Raw genomic sequence first — 17,575 nt, 5'->3', positions numbered from 1 at the left:
CCAAGTCTCCTCCTCAAAATGAGCAAGTCCTGGACTTGACTCAAGATGAGGAGGATGGGGAGGTCCTCAGGGATGCCACTCCAAAGAAGGAGTCATCGGACATGCCTCCTGCTGATAAGAGCATAGATGAAACCATTCAAGAAATTAATGCTGAACTTGCGGCCGAGAAGGTTGCCGAAATGTCTTCTCAGCAGTCCTCCGAGGTCCAAACCTAGCCTACTCCTGAAGACTCTTGATTTTCATGTTTTTCTCTTTCTTTTGTGCTTTGTATTTTTCTTTTTGGAACAATTGTAGGCTTTGGCCGATATGTCAACTTTTTAATATAACTTTCTTTTCTGAATGCTTGTATATGTGCCTTCTCTATATTACTCTTGTATGATTCCATACTTAGAATAATTTTGTCTTAAAAAATGCTCTTTAGTCTTGTGCAACTTTCTCGGGGTAAAACACCTCGGTAAACTGATGATTTATCTTGGCAAGTACCCAAGTACTTTTCTAAAACATAACTTTAGTTTCATAAAACTTTAACAAGTGTTTTACCTTAGTGTAACTTCAACTTGTAAACTTTTCATAAGTTTCAACAAGTGTTAATCATAATCTCAGTTTAACCTTAACTTGTAAATTTTTTAAGTTTCAACAAGTGTTAAACATCATCTCGATTTAATTTCAACTTGTAAACTTTTTAAGTTTCAACAAGTGTTAAACATCATATTGGTTTAACTTCAACTTGTAAACTTTTCTCAAGTTTCAACAAGTGTTAAACATCATATCAGTTTAACTTCAACTTGTAAACTTTTCTCAAGTTCCAACAAGTGTTAAACATCATATCGGTTTAACTTCAACTTGTAAACTTTTCTCAAGTTTCAACAAGTGTTAAACATCATATCTTTTCTCTACCCCCTAATGTGAACCTAAGTTCAACTTGGGGTCTCATTATGCACGTATTCCGAAACAACATTATGTATCTTCATCAGTCACAAATATAGAAGAATTCTGCTAAAATTTTATTCATGACACCGGCAAATAACAAGGAAAATCTAATGGTAGAAAAACTTTAGATTACAAGTATTCCAAAGTCTTGATAACTCTTTACCCTCACTATCTTCAAGTCGATATGCCCCGTTGCCCAATATCGAAGTGATTCTGTAAGGTCCTTCCCAGTTTGGGCCAAGCTTTCCCTCCTTGGGATCCTTCTTGTTGCCGACGACTTTTTTCAAGACTAGGTCGCCGACTTAGAACTCCCTTGGGTTGACTCTCTTATTATAAGCTCTGGCAAGCTGCTGCTGGTAGGTGTAAAAAGTCCGCGGGGGGACCTCGCTACAGCTCGGACTCGATTTGTAGTCACGGTTCTAAGTCTGAACCAAAGAGTCCAAATCCGGCAAATCGTTTTGAGAAAACTGATTTTTGAAAGAAGTGCCAAACATGGACTGCTTTGCCAGATACAGAGTCGCCACCTAAATATTTCATTTTGGGAAATTTAGGAAACCCTGACTCGGTGCCAAAGGCCACGTGTCCGTCATCACCAAAGTTGCCTCGGCTCGGGAACTTGGGTACGATTGGGGAAGGTCACTTCGTGAGCACCCCCGCTCGCCCGATCAAAGATCGGCCTCTACTAACCATGATATCTATTTTTGAAAACATTGTGTGTTCTTATTCCAGTTATTAGCCTAGGTTACTATGTGATGCACACAGCATATAAGTATAGACTGGGCCGCCCGAATTGGAACAAAGCATTTCATGTTTATTTTTTTGAAAGATGGTTTGCTACTCGCAAGTAGGCTTGAAACGCAGATTTTGCCACCCTCAGGTGGGCTTAAGAAGGGATGGTTTTGCCACTATCTAGTGGGCTTAAAACAAACATTTGATGAATTATTCCAATTCAAATAACCCAACCTTCACCCACAGGCATTCAGGCAGTTATATCACATAAGCATATTGCCTCATGGTAAGCATGCTGTTTATGGCATTCACTCACACGCATGTAAGGATGCTAAAGCATAAAGCTTACCGAATACTCCCAACCAAAACAAAAACTGTATTAGAAATCATGCATGATCCTAATTATACAGAAATGCCTAATGCAACACATGCAAAATGCAACTATAGTAGGCTCGGCTATTCTAAGATGGCATATGAAATGCTACAACTAACAAATATTCAATTTGGAATTGAAAGTACAATGCAGTTAGTATGATGCGCCGAGCCCGGTGCATGCAATACAGATGAATGAAATGCAAACATGCTATCATACTGTATGCTAATTGAAATATGCCCTAATCTAACCATCATAAGCGGATAAATAAAAGGGAGAAAGACGTGGGGTTGGAAGACATACAACACACACACGCACACTTATTACAGTTATGCCCTCGCGCAGAGGGTCCGAATAAATATACAGTCCCGAATAAAAGAATATTACAGTCCAAATAATGTACAAATTTCTAATTAATTTAGCAAATTAACTAAGAAAGCTGTAAAACTGGCGTGCAAGCCAGGGACTGCCTTGCTTTTGATGAATGATGCATATTTGGGCTGTTTTGCGCGGAAATCCACCGGGATGCCCCAATTAGCCTCTGTTTAGCAGTTATTCTTGGAAAGCGTGCCAGACTCCGAAAAGTTGTTGATTCTTCATTTTGCTGCAACAGAGAGCAGGAAAGGGGCATAGCAATATATTTTCACAGATATATGCATGCCTCGATCCTCGTGCCACCAATCATGCATATCGATGCATGATGGCAGAGGAGCCGAAATGTGCAACTCAATATAGAATAAATGCACGTATAAACACAACAAGAACCTAACTCCATCATGGGTAATCCGGAGTGTCGGTGACTGGGAATTGAGACACGTTCCGTCACTCGGAGTACGAAGCACCTTGTTTCCCGTGCCCGGGCTAACTTCTATTCCGAACACGATGCAATATGCATGACATGCATGAAATGCAACTAAGATACAATCCTAACATACACAATACTATGAAAATGACATGCCTCGAAATGCGTGCACACGGGCACGCAAACCGAGAAAATGACAGAATGCGATCTAAGATACAACCTAGTATGCACTATGCTATAAAAATGAGATGCCTCGAAATGCGTGTACACGGGCACGCAAACCGAGAAAATGACATACGCAATGCAATATGTCAAAAATGGCATATAGAATGCAACATGGACTTATACTAACATGAGAGAGCCTCAGCCACACTCACATAAGAAGCCGATAGATGAAAATGAAGTGCCTCGAAATGCGTGCACACGGGCACGCAAACCGAGGCAATGGCATACGCAATGCAATATGGCTAAAATGGCATATAGAATGCAACATGGACTTATACTAACATGAGAGAGCCTCAGCCACACTCACATAAGAAGCTGATAGATGAAAATGAAGTGCCTCGAAATGCGTGCACACGGGCACGCAAACCGAGGTAATGGCATACGCAATGCAATATGGCTGAAATGGCATATAAATATGTTAATGGATTTTCAGCAATGAAATGTGGGGGAAAACAGCCCCGAAATGAGGCGAAAACACACCCGATGCATGGAATCTCTCCCGAAATATGAATTTTGGCATCCGAAATGGCCTATAGCTATACCAAACATGCACAATATGGACATGCAATGAAAATACAGAAGCAAGGAAATCCCAAGATAAGCATTTTTCCAGTTCAAAATATGGCCAAACAGCAGGCAAAGATAGGGCAACGATGGCATGCAAAAATGGCCCTAAACATGAGATTATGAAGCAACTCACATCTGCTGTCCTCAAACAGGTTAGGGCCCTTCAACAAAGTTGAAGAGGGGCCCAAAATATGATGTTTTCCAGAACTGTAAAACCCCCAAAAACAAACACAGGTATGGCTGCACTCCCATGCAAGAAAAAAGGCCAAAAGGTGGCCAAAGAGGCAAGTGGTATATGCAAAGCCCAAACTGAAAAATTCCCTTCTACAACATTGAAGAGGGACAAAAAATATGACTATTTAAAGAACTGTAAAAACTCCAAAACAGTATACAAACATGGTAGAAATGCAATGCAAAATGAGGCTCAAAAGAGGCTATAACACAAAGTATACAAAATATTCCACAAACGGCCAATGAACCTTAATGAAACATGAAGAATGAGCCAAAATAAGACTATTTTCAGAACTGTAAAATGGCCAAAAACAAAATCATGATAGGCTAACAAAACATGCAAGAATGGGGACCAAAAGAGAGATATAACATGAAGTGGCATATGGAGGTCCCAAACCATGAAAGGCCCTAAATGAAACATGAAAAATGGACCAAAATGAGACTATTTTCAGTGCTGTAAAATGGCCAAAAACCAAAGCACAATAGGCTGCCAATGCATGCAAAAATGGGACCAAAAAAGAGAGTATAAAGGCAAGTATAGCATGGAGGTCCCAAACAGTATTGATCCCTTCTTCAATGTTGAAGAGGAGTTCAAAATAAGCCTATTTACAGAACTGTAAAAACTCCAAAACAGATCACACACAAGCTAAAAAAATCATGCAAGAAAACGGTATTTAAGAAGGGTATTGAAGCAAGTGCAATATGGGGGGCTCAAACAGGGTTGAGCCCTTAAGAGAAAGTGAAAATGAGCTCAAAAAAAGGCCACTTTCAGTTATGGCCGGAGCTCAAAGCAAAAAGCATATATGGTTAAGAAAAGTTGCAAAAATAAGCCCAAAAAGGGTGAAATAGCAACTCACCCTTGTAGACCAATCTTTGGTTGCTTCTTGGACCAAGTTGTAGCACCTTTAGCCTTTGAGAATCCCTCCTTGTTGCTAGAAATGGAGTGGTGGTGGTGGTGCTTGGTGGTGATGAAGGAATGAAGTATAGAGCTTGGATGTTTTTTTGAGGAAAATGAGAGAGATAGAGGGAGGTTTGAATGTATATGTTTGAAGGCAATTTCTCTAACCCCTAATGCAAGTGTTGGCTCTTGGTTATATGGACCAAAAAGAGGGGCAAAAGGTGGGGGGAAAAGGAGGCAAGCCTTCCCCCACAAAATATCCCCCGGATATAGATATTTTCTGGGGGATAAAGCTATACAGCTGTAAAGTGAACAGTGTGAGGATCATGGCCGGCCAGGTATTTTGGTTGTAGGTGGCCGGCCGGCCACATCCCCTAGTCGGCTGGCTAGGGGTCAAAAGGGTCAAGTAACATTAGTGGCCGGCCACCACACAATGGTGTCCTCCCATGTGTGTACATCACAAATATGTGGTTTAAAGTTCAAGAAAGTGGGCCCAAGGTGTTCAACATTAGCCCGGAAGGAGGGGTTCAAAAGGGTCAAGCAACATTAGTGGCCGACCACCAACTTTTAGGGTCCTCCCATGTGTGTACATCACAAATATGTGGTTCCAAGTTCAAGAAAGTGGGCCCAAGGTGTTCAACATTAGCCCGGAAGTGCGAAAAACGGGTGTCGGAGGGTGAAAATGGAACATAACCGGTTGCCAAGATAATTTCTGGCCTCCCACCCTTCTACGGCCTTCCCGGTGATAAAACAGAGGTACCTGCCAAAAATGAACGAAAACCGTTGCAAAACGAATGTTCGGGGGCCAAAACGCGCAGTTCGGGGTCCCGAAAATGGGCTGTTAAGCACCGAAAGTGGCATTCGGCCACGAAGTGGGTTTCTCAGACCCCAGTGTCCCTCAAAAGGGAGAAAATAGGAAGTATGCCAAAAATCAGAGCAAATGGAGATGGTTAAGCGGTTCCGAATCGAGGCACATGGCCAACGATCCCGAAAACCGGGAACCGGACTCCGAAATGGGCAAAATGGCCTACGGCCACCAAATGTAGCCCACGGCCACCGAGAGATGGTCTACGGGACCTCTCCCTCCCCTCAGGAAAAGAAACAAAGAAAACCGAGCCTGGTTCGCAAACCGAGGCAAAGCACAAAAGAGGGTTCGGAAGTCCGGAGGCAGGGCTCACGGCCGCAACTCTGAAACTTCTGAACGAGCACATTATGCAACATCACCAAGCGCTCAATCAGTGACGTCTGAGTCTTAAGGTCGGTCAAAAATGGGGTGTCTACAGTTGCCCCTCTTTGACAGAACTCGAAAGTCACAAGTGACGGGAGTGAATGTCAAAGCCCAGAGACGACCCATTTTTGACAAGGCCGAAGACTTAGACAAACGTACAAAGTAAACAGAGATGTGCCCGCAGGCAGGCCCGCAAGCAGGGGGGGCAAAATGCAAAGCGATATGCAAGAAGCCCAACATAACTCAATGATCATGCAAATGCAGCAAGTTGTAATGAAGCAAGTATTCGCAAATAGATGCAACAGTTTTAAGCAAGAATGCAAATCAACAACTACATTTCATGCAGTTAAGAATGCGGAGGATTATTCAATCCCCGCCACGTCTCACACGGAGAAGATACGATACCTGCGCGATTCGTCTGGTCGCACCAGCCTCAATTGAACCGTACATACAATATCGTGCCTGCAAAAGAGAGAAATTCAACAAGCACAATATGCTAATAACATACATTTAATGTGATTCTGAAAGTTTGACACACGCAGCGCCGGTAAGTGAATGCATCACAATGCAAGAGTGGAACATGCGTGACAACGCATGCTCAAGCATAGAGGTATGCCAATATCAAGAAATGTGCATAAAAATGCAAGTATGCTCATGAGAATGCAAGTTATGTGCATGATAGTGCAAAACGAGCATAAATCAGGGTGCCCGTTTGTCATGAAATAACGAGCACGGAAATGCGTGTTTCGGCGAAGACAACTCGATCACGGCCTCCAATCCGCTTCCCAGAAAGGCTACAACTCATTCAAAAAGGATACACTTTGATTTTGATGAATGATGATGAGACACATGTCAGATCCTGAAGCTGAAGTTTCGGCGGAGCAATTTCGCGACCGGAAGTGTACTTTTCTTAAACTTTTTCAGGTCCCGGGAACTCCGATCTTCCTCAAAATTTGCAGGGAGCTAGGTGAGCCTGTGAGGGACATGGCCGGCCAGTTTTATGGGAAGGGGGAGGTGGCCAGCTGGTTTTACAAAAAGTGGATGGCTGGTCGGCCGGTTTTCCAAAAAGGAAATGGCTGGCCGGCTAGAAAAGGTGGCCGGCCGGCCATATGCCCAAATCCGAGGGCATTTTGGTCCTTTCACCTCCTTTCTTTATGCTCCTTCATCCCAAGACTTGGAGCCTATAAATGCAGCCGAGATCTTCTCTTCTCTTGGCTCCTACACCACTTTCTTCTCCAGATCTGAGTTCCATACGCGTTTTCCAACGCCCCACGCAAGTTGTTTTCGCAAAAATATTCAGTTTCAAGCACTTTGAACTGATTAAATTTTGGTTTCGGAGCTTCCTTTCTCATTTTCGCCACTTGAGGTGAGTTTGTCTCAATATTTGGAAGATTTTCTCGGGAGTTGACTTTTGTTGACTTTTTCATTTCTCGAGAGTTGACTTTTGTTGACCTTTTCCAATTTTGGTGCATTTTCGCTCATTTTTGCTCCTTTTGTAGATTCTTCGAAAATGGCGGGTAATTCTCCCCATGGTGGAGGCTTTCTGGGTGCCGGGGACGATTTTGATCCTATGACTTTGCCCCCGAGGGTCCGACCTTTTATTCCCGAGAGGTACAATCCGCCAGCACATGTCCTTCCCCGTGCCGTCTTCCGTCATTTCACTGATTTTGATGAGCGAGCACCCGGGGATCTGCTTCTCCGAGAGCCAGAGCACCACCTCTCCCATGAGGCCCGAGAGGTATTTACTTCATTTTTTGCATTTTTCGTACATTTCGCGCCTTTGCCATGCTTGAATACACAGTTTAGCTTATGACATAGTACTTTGCTTGCATCCTGAACATGTAATTTAAACACTCGAATTTCTGAACACTCGGCTCATTAATTAATTGCGAACGCACAGTACACATTAGTTAAGAGGTGGACACACGGCTCAAACACTGATTTGTCAAACACACAGCCCGAATTCGGAAGTGAACACACAGCCCACACTTTAAATTTTCTGAACACACAGCCCAGATTAGAATAGTGAACACGCAGCCCACACTGATTGAAAGTTGAACACGTAGCCCAAATTCGGAAGTGAACACACAGCCCACACTTTAAATTTTCTGAACACACAGCCCAGATTAGAATAGTGAACACACAGCCCACACTGATTGAAAGTTGAACACACAGCCCAAACTTTAAATTTTCTGAACACGCAGCCCAGATTAGAATAGTGAACACGCAGCCCACACTGATTGAAAGTTGAACACGCAGCCCAAGCTTAAATTTTCTGAACACGCAGCCCAGATTAGAATAGTGAACACGCAGCCCACACTGATTAAAAGTTGAACACGCAGCCCAAGCTTAAATTTTCTGAACACGCAGCCCAGATTAGAATAGTGAACACGCAGCCCACACTGATTGAAAGTTGAACACGCAGCCCAAGCTTAAATTTTCTGAACACGCAGCCCAGATTAGAATAGTGAACACGCAGCCCACACTGATTGAAAGTTGAACACGCAGCCCAAGCTTAAATTTTCTGAACACGCAGCCCAGATTAGAATAGTGAACACGCAGCCCACACTGATTGAAAGTTGAACACGCAGCCCAAACTTAAAATTTTCTGAACACGCAGCCCAGATTAGAATAGTGAACACGCAGCCCACACTGATTGAAAGTTGAACACGCAGCCCAAGCTTAAATTTTCTGAACACGCAGCCCAGATTAGAATAGTGAACACGCAGCCCACACTGATTGAAAGTTGAACACGCAGCCCAAGCTTAAATTTTCTGAACACACAGCCCAGATTAGAATAGTGAACACGCAGCCCACACTGATTGAAAGTTGAACACGCAGCCCAAGCTTAAATTTTCTGAACACGCAGCCCAGATTAGAATAGTGAACACGCAGCCCACACTGATTGAAAGTTGAACACGCAGCCCAAACTTAAAATTTTCTGAACACGCAGCCCAGATTAGAATAGTGAACACGCAGCCCACACTGATTGAAAGTTGAACACGCAGCCCAAGCTTAAATTTTCTGAACACGCAGCCCAGATTAGAATAGTGAACACGCAGCCCACACTAGTTGAAAGTTGCTTATACTGAACACACAGTTTGTACACTTCACTTCTGAACACACAGCTCATTCATTTTGCATGCAGCTTATTTCACTTCATTGGTACGTAGCCCATTTCACTTCATTGGCACGCAGCCCATTTCATTTCATTGGCACGCAGCCCATTTCATTTCAATATTGACACATGTATTCATTTTGAATGTAGGTTAGTTCTCGCAGTGTACGGGGATATGGCTCCACCGCTGCGAGGGATTGGTACGCTGAGCTCCCGGAGGGTGTCCGAGATTTAGTAGACTTGGCAGGATTCGGGGCTTTCTGCGTTGGGTTGTCACGTTGTTCTGCCAGGAGGACTCTGATGGCGGCATTGGTAGAGAGATGGTGGGACACCACCAACTCCTTTCATTTCTCTGCTACCGGGGACATGACTATGACCCCTCTAGACTTCGTTGTGTTGACCGGCCTAGACATAGGAGGTTGGCCCATCCCCTATGACGAGGACATGGGCGAGTGGGAGGCCGCTTGGACATATCTGTTGGGGGCTCGCCCGGCTGTTGACAGGGTTTCTAGGAGAGTCCGATATACTTGGTTCTCTTCCCACTTCCGACGGGCGGAGATGGTGCCCGAGACTCCTGAGGAGACGGAGCAGTACGCCCGTGGTTTCCTTATGTTCCTCTTCGGGACTACCCTGTTCGCCGATAGAGGGAACACAGTCGGGCTATACCTGTTGAGCGCTCTGGTTGACCTATCACAGGTCAGTCGATATGACTGGGGTGGCGCCGGCCTGGCTACCCTTTACTTTTACATGAGCGCCACTTCCCGCGGGCGGGGAGACTTACTTGGCAGTTACTAGCGAGCCTGGGAGGTACTTTTTTGTCCCCTTGATTTACATTTCTGCTCTTCATTACTTGTTCATTGCACACACACAGCGCACTCTACGGTCTGTATTCTGTTCTCAGCACTTTGTACTTACATTCTGCACTGCTTTTCTCAGCTATAGGTCTATGTATACTTCCCAGCATTAGCTCCAGAGTTGGAGGTGGCAGGGCCTCCCATGACCCCATATTCATTGGTATTCGAGGGCCCGCACCGGCCGAGACCCCGAGAGACTCTTATTTATCTGCGACAGTATTTTGACACTGTGTGCCTATCGGAGGTACTTCAGAACTTTCAGTTCTTTTCATTTTCATCTTTGATTTGCTCTGTGTATTCCCGATTTCTGATTGGCTTATGTATTTGTTATCCGCAGATCACATGGCAGCCGTGGGCACCCTTGGGCGATGGTCTCCGATTTCAGTATCCCGGAGGATCGGGCACCTCCCAGTACAGGTTCCTGCTCGAAGGACCTGTTGGTAGAGCATGGTTTTTGGGGGAACGCTTTCCGCGTCAGGTATGGGGGTATCTTTCTCAGGATCCTCCCTCAGCACCCCCAGTCAGTATGCGGATTGCTGACAGGCTCTCTTTCTCGGAGGTAGTCGGCGCTATGCTGGGTAGCGATGCTTTATTATATCTCGAGGAGGGGGATTACGGCACTTACCGCCATACATATTTGATGCCTCCATTGACGGGAGCTCGTACCCCGATGACGAGGCCTGCTGGTATGTCATCCTCGGGCCAGGCCCGGGCTCGGGCTGCAGACGCCCCTTCTACTAGTAGGGCTGGTACATCTAGAGGTAGGGGTAGATCGGTTCCTCCGACTCCTCCAACTTATCCTCATCCTGGATGGCCAGATATGCCAACTGAGTTGATGGCGTGGCAGTATGGGGCTATCTCTCCGACTCCGATCCCGCTAGAGCCTCCGATGCCCAGTGAACGATACGCCATTGATCCTGACTCACCGCTGGTATGCTCCACTATTTTTCATTCATCATTCAGACGTTTAGACACTCTTTCATTCACTGATGATTATGAGCTCATATTTGCAGCCATCGCGAGGGTACGTGGAGGAGGTGGTTGGACTGGTGGCCACACTCGAGGGCATGGTCCTGCGGAAGGAGGCACAGTTGTCTATCGCGGGCATTCAGGTACCCTTCAGTTTTCTGGCATTTATCATACTTCTGATGACATGCTGATTTCTACTGCGTCGATAGACTACTTGTGTAGAGCACATCTGACACACACCCCACTTGTACACTGTATTTACATGCACCCACTTCACGTAGTCTTTGCTTGTATCTGCATCTGATGTATATATTTGGACTGATGTATTTGAATTGAACTCTTTGTTTTCAGATACCTTCATGGTCCGGTCAGCCGCAGGCCAGGCCACCTGGGCCTCCTTGGGGAGCTGGGCCATCTGGGCCATTTCACGGAGTTGGGTCATCCGGGCCTTTCCAGGGGGCTGGGCCATCTCGGCCTTTCCGAGGAGCCGGGCCATCTAGGCCTTTTCGAGGAGCTCGAGGAGGGCCTGTCCGCAGACGCAGGGCTCACGTTGTAGAGGCGGAGCCTGATGAGGAGGAGGAGGATGTTGAGGAGGAGGAGGAGGCTACCGACCGTCAGTCAGAGACATCTGCTGAGGAGGGGGGCTCCGGTCTTGGTTCGGGGAATAGAGGCGAGGCTGAGGGGGATCCTGAGGATGACAGCTCCGACTCAGATGATGATGATGATGGTGCAGAGGTTGTCCCGCAGAAGAGGATGAGGAGTGCTTCTCATTCCCGCTCCCGAGGACATTGATGCTGCTGTTTCCTGCTTTATTTTTCTTTTTGCTAGTAGTTTGTAGCACTTTGCACATTGTTAGGTAGTTTTATTTTTTGTAAAACTTGTACCTTTGTTCATTGTAAAGCATGATGGAATGAAATAGCTTTTGAAAAGGTGTTTGTATTTTAAACTTTTAGCATCGTATCGCATCATTTTATTTTGCACAAAAATGAAATAGAATGGTAATGTGCATTGTGTAATCACCAAGTCAGGTAGTGAACCGACGCAACAAACTAAGCAACTCAACTTACTAAGATATAACAGAACCTTAGGAAGCTTACAACTCAATAAACAAAATGCAATAACGTTGACAACGCAAATAAACAAGACTTAAACAAAGATTGCTTAAACAGAGCGCAATGACTCAAAAACACGAAACACGTCCGCTCGACAAACAACTCGATAAGCAAAACAACAACTCAATAATCAAAACAACAACTCGATAAACAAAACTCGGCAACAACAGAGTGTACTTCGGACGATCTGGGCACAGGAACGCATCCGAAACAGAGGGAAATGAAGGCCTTTGACTCTCCCGTTGCATGGAAATGCTTGAAACTTTCCCTCGAAGGGTAAAACAGGGCCAAGGGGATACACTGCAGCATTGCCGGCCACCTTTGGGAGCCGGCCGACCAATTTTGTGGAGAGAGGGAGCCGGCCGACCAATTTTGTAAAAAGTAAATGGTCGGCCAGCCAGAAAAGGTGGCCGGCCGGCCATTTATTCCTGCAGCCACCTGGTTTTTGACACGTGTCCCCGTGAATAGTGTTTTTTTTCCTCTATAAAAGCCTCAACTTCGGGAACATTCATTTCATCTTAGTTTTACACAAAGATGGAGGCGTTTCTCGCGGAAAATCTCACATCTTGGATCTCTTCTCTAGATGGCTCGGAAAAGCTGAACTTCCGGGGTTTCGGCTTGAATGCACTATTCACGCTGAGCCGTACCCCGTTACAGCTCCCTTTTCTCCATGCCGCGGCAAGGTTCTGGAACCCAGTGACGCACGTTTTTAGCTTTGGCGGCCATGAGATGTGTCCCACTTTCGAAGATTTTCAGGTTTTGATGGAGTCTGAATGCTCTGAAGTGATCTTGCCCCAGCTCTGTTTTGGCCATGCTCAGGCTTTAGGGCGGATGTGTGGGCTCACGGCGCATGACGCTCGATCTCTGATCTGCAGTGGGGAACTGGACATCCTCGGCTTGATCCATCGTTTTTCCGACGCCGGTGACCGCAGCAACCATTATTGGCAGGGTTTCCGGCAACACGCCCTCTGCTTGTGTTTGTTGTCTCACTTTCTGCTTTCCTCGGGCTTCGGCGAAGCTAGCATTCGCCTGATTGAAGTTGCCCAAGGCTTGAGAGAAGGAAAGAGCTGTATTGCCATGACCTTGGCCGAGACACTGATGGGCTTAGATTCTGTCTATCGCCGGGAGGCGACTAGGTTTGCTGGGAGTCCACTGCTGCTGCAGGTAATGTTTCCCACCCGACCTTACATATATATTTGCTCACATCACTCGACCCTCAGGCTCGGTTTTTCTCACAAAACCCTTGTCTTACTTTTCTCTCATCGTACATCTCTCTGTTCTTTATTCTCTCATTTTCCATCCCTCCCCCAGGTATGGTTAATGGACAAGTTGCAGGTTGTGGACTCTTGCCCGGCCTATTCAGCTCGAGGCTACTTCTTTCGGCAGCGCCTAGTCAATGCTTTTGACGAAAGGTGGTGGTTCGATTGGATGTGCAATTTGTCCGCAGACGGCATTGCTTGGCGTTGTCCTTGGCTCAACCTCCCGGCAATGAGCTATAGTATGTCCCGGCTGATTGGGATCCAATTGATTGGTCTAACCCACTGCGTATTCTATTTTTCGTTCCGGTTCCTGCGTCAGTTCGGTCATGATCAGACCTGCCCACCGGAGGGGATTGAGTACCCAGCCGCTTTCCCGATCCGGGGTGCACAGCTTGCCCGATATGCCACAGCATGGAGGACTAGAGAGCTCCTGGCCCCTGCTTCCACTTTCAGTTGCACTTTGTCCGATGAGTGCTTGGATTGGCTCAATGAGGAGGCACAGGTTGGGCCTAGCTTGGCATCAGATGCTTCGTCCAGCTCTGGGAGGGGACGCAGAGATACTTGATTCAACTATGCCCCAAATTTATTGCTTATTTAGCATTTTCAAGTTTTCTTTATGAATGTACTAAAAAGCAACCTCGATTATATATAAGAGCAGGAGAACTCTGTTTTGAAATCAATGAAATTGAAAGTTGTGGTATTGAAGATTTTCCGCTTTGGTCCAAAAATGGTCTTAGTTGTAAAAAGATTAATTTGAACAAAGTCAACTTTTATTAAAACTTTTCAGAACTATTTTCGATGTGGATCAGAACTGGACATGCCGAAGATCTGTCACTGAGATGCACAACCTCAGATCCCTGCAACTGGAAAGTTGCCCCTAGTCTGAAGAACAATGCGGCACTTCATGGCAACGGAAAGTTGCCCCTAGTCTGAGTAACTTTGCACCGTCGCGGCAACGGAAAGTTGCCCCTAGTCTGAACAGCACTGTACCGGAGATCGCGATAAATGCTGATGGATAAAGATGACTGAGATGATCAAAATGGACAGAGTTGATCGGGGAAAAGTTTATGGCTGAACTTCAAGGTGAAGTTGCCTACGTATCCCAAAGATGGGAATCAAGCCTTACGAAGTTCAGGCCTAGGTTCATTCGAGTATTTTCACTCTCCTTTTGCGCTCTAACTTTTGCCAAGGCCGCCCTTTGCGGGTTTTCAACATTGCGAGCTCAGTTTTCATATTTTCTAATTTTTTGTGCTCTGACTTTTGCCTAGGTCGCCCTTTCGGGTTTTCGGCCTAGCGAGCCTCTCAAGGGTAATATTTCTTCAACTTGTCCATATTGATCGGTTGTGAGAACTCCAAGCCATCTAGATCCATCAGAACCACAGCTCCACCTGACCAGATAGCTTTGATGATGTAAGGACCAGTCCAATTGGGTTTGAACTTGCCCCTTGGGTCGTGGATGGGAGCTCGGTTGTCTTTGAGCACCAAATCTCCTTCTTTCAGATTCCTGGACTTAACCTTCTTGTTGAAAGCCCGGGCAATTCTGCGTTGATAGCCTTGGATGTGGTACAGTGCTTTCAGTCTTCTTTCATCAAAGAGCATGAGTTCTTCGAATCTGCTTTGCTACCAATCTGCTTCGGCTATTTGGCATTCAGCCAATACTCGTAATGACGGAACCTCAATCTCGATGGGTAGAACAGCCTCCATTCCATAGACCAATGAATATGGAGTTGCTCCAGTAGAAGTTCTGATTGAAGTCCTGTAGCCCCACAGAGCAAATGGCAGCTTGTATGGCCAATCCCGATAGGTTCCCACCATCTTCTGCAATATATGCTTGATATTCTTGTTGGCGGCCTCAACCGCTCCGTTGGTCTGCGGCCGGTATGTAGATGACTTATGGAAAGCCACATTGTATTTTTCCAACAAGTCTATCACTTCTTTCTTGAAGTGGGAACCATTATCTGAAATTATCTCGTTTGGCACCCCGTAGCGACAGATGATGTTGTTTCTGATGAACTTTGCGACGTGCGACGCCTTCAACACCGCGTATGATTGGGCCTCGACCCACTTTGTGAAATAATCTATCGCTATTAGGATAAACTCATGCCCGTTTGACCCCTTCGGGGTAACAGCTCCTATCACATCAATTTCCCAAACCGAAAAAGGCCATGGTGAAGTCATGTTGTACAACTTTGACGGCGGGATGTTCATGCGGTTTGCATGAATTTGACACTTGTGGCATCGCCGAACAAAACTAATACAATTCTCCTCCATGGTTGACCAGTAGTAGCCCTGTCTGAGGATCTTTCTGGCCAGCATTACTCCATTCATATGTGCACCGCACTCCCCCCCATGGATGGCCTCCATCAGGCGCTTCGACTCTTCAGCTTCTACGCAGAGCTTATGCATTCCTAGATGACCCCTTTTGTACAGCTTACCCCCGCAGATAATGAACTGAGCAGCCATTCTTCTGATGGCCCTCTTATCCTTGGCATTTGCCCCTAGTGGATATGTCTCCTTTTCCAAGAAGTTCCAGATGTCGTAATACCAGGGGTTGCCGTCTTGAACCTCATCTATGGCAGAAATTGACTCGTATGCTGGCGCAAACTTTTGATCAATAATGACTGGACGCATCCGGACTCCGGACGGGATGTCTATCATGGAAGATAGAGTTGCTAGTGAATCTGCAAACCTGTTGTTCTCTCTTACGAGGTGGGTGAAATTTAGCTTCTCAAACCGAGGAATTAACAAATCCAAGGTTTGGTGGTAAATTATCATTCTTTCCTCCTTGACTTTCCAGTCTCCTTTTGCTTGAGACACAACAAGGTTCGAGTCCCCAATAACGTCCAACCGTCTTGCCCCTAGTTCTAGGGCTGCTTCCAGGCCAGCAATACATGCCTCATACTCTGCCTCATTGTTCGAGACTTTGAACTGGAGCTTGAATGCTAAAGGGATACGGGAATCGTCAGGCGCTATCAGCAGCACCCCTATCCCATACCCGTACTGGTTTGACGCTCCGTCAAAGTACATCGTCCAAGTTTCATCTTCGACGTACAGAATGGCTTCATCTGGGAATAGGTACTCAACCGCTTCATCCCCCTCAACCGGGTGGTCGGCAAGGAACTCTGCTACCGCTCTTCCTTTTACTGACTTGCGCGTTACATACTTCAAATCAAATTCGGAGAGCAACAGCAGCCAATGAGCTAGCCTACCTGTAAGTGCTGGTTTCTCGAAAAGATATTTGATGGGATCCAATCGTGAAACCAACATTACAGAGTGAGCTAACAGGTAGTGCCGCAGCTTCCTGGTTGCCCATACCAAGGCCAAACAAGCCTTCTCCAGCGGTGTATAGCGGGTCTCGTAATCCAGCATCTTTTTGCTCAGATAGTAGATGGCCCTTTCCACTTTGTCTTCTGATTCCTGCGCGAGCATGCAGCCCATGGTAGTCTCAGTTACCGAAAGGTACAATATCAACGGTCTCCCCGGCTCTGGTGGTGACAACACGGGCGGGTTCTGTAGATATTCTTTGATCTGCTCAAAAGCTGCTTGACATCGGCCATCCCATTGGAATTTCTTTCCTTTCTTCAGGAGACCAAAAAGTGGTTCACAAGTCAAGGTTAATTTAGAAATAAACCGTCTTATGAATTGCACTTTACCCAGAAAGCCTCGCACCTCCTTTTCAGTCCTTGGTGGTGGCATTTCTAAGATGGCCTTGATTTTGGAAGGGTCGACCTCGATGCCCCTTTGTGTAATCAGAAACCTTAGCATCTTCCCTGCTGTAACACCAAACGTGCACTTCTGGGGATTCAATCGCAGCCGAAACTCTCTGATCCTTTGAAAGAATTTTTGTAAGGCGGTGTAGTGGCCCTCTCTTTCTTTGGACTTGACAATCATGTCGTCCACATACACCTCGACCTCTTTATGGATCATATCATGCAATATTGTAGTTGCTGCCCGTTGATACGTAGCTCCAGCATTTTTCAACCCGAATGGCATCACTCTATAACAATATGTACCCCACGGGGTAGTGAATGCAGTCTTCTCCCGGTCTTCGGGTGCCATTACTATCTGATTATAGCCTGAGAAACCATCCATAAACGAAAGCAAAGCGTGTCCTGCCGTGAAATCCACCAATTCATCAATGTGTGGCAAGGGAAAGTCGTCCTTCGGACTGGCCCTGTTCAAATCTCTGAAGTCTACACAGACCCGAATTCTGCCGTCCTTCTTTGGCACCAGAACAATGTTGGCTAACCAAGTTGGGTATTCAGATACTAGCAGGAACC

The sequence above is a fragment of the Camellia sinensis genome, chromosome 10 (genome assembly GCF_055761805.1).
Source record: "Camellia sinensis isolate YWXY chromosome 10, ASM5576180v1, whole genome shotgun sequence".
Classification (NCBI taxonomy): domain Eukaryota; kingdom Viridiplantae; phylum Streptophyta; class Magnoliopsida; order Ericales; family Theaceae; genus Camellia; species Camellia sinensis.
The sequence above is the reverse complement of the archived record's forward strand: the minus strand, read 5'-3'. Positions refer to the sequence as shown.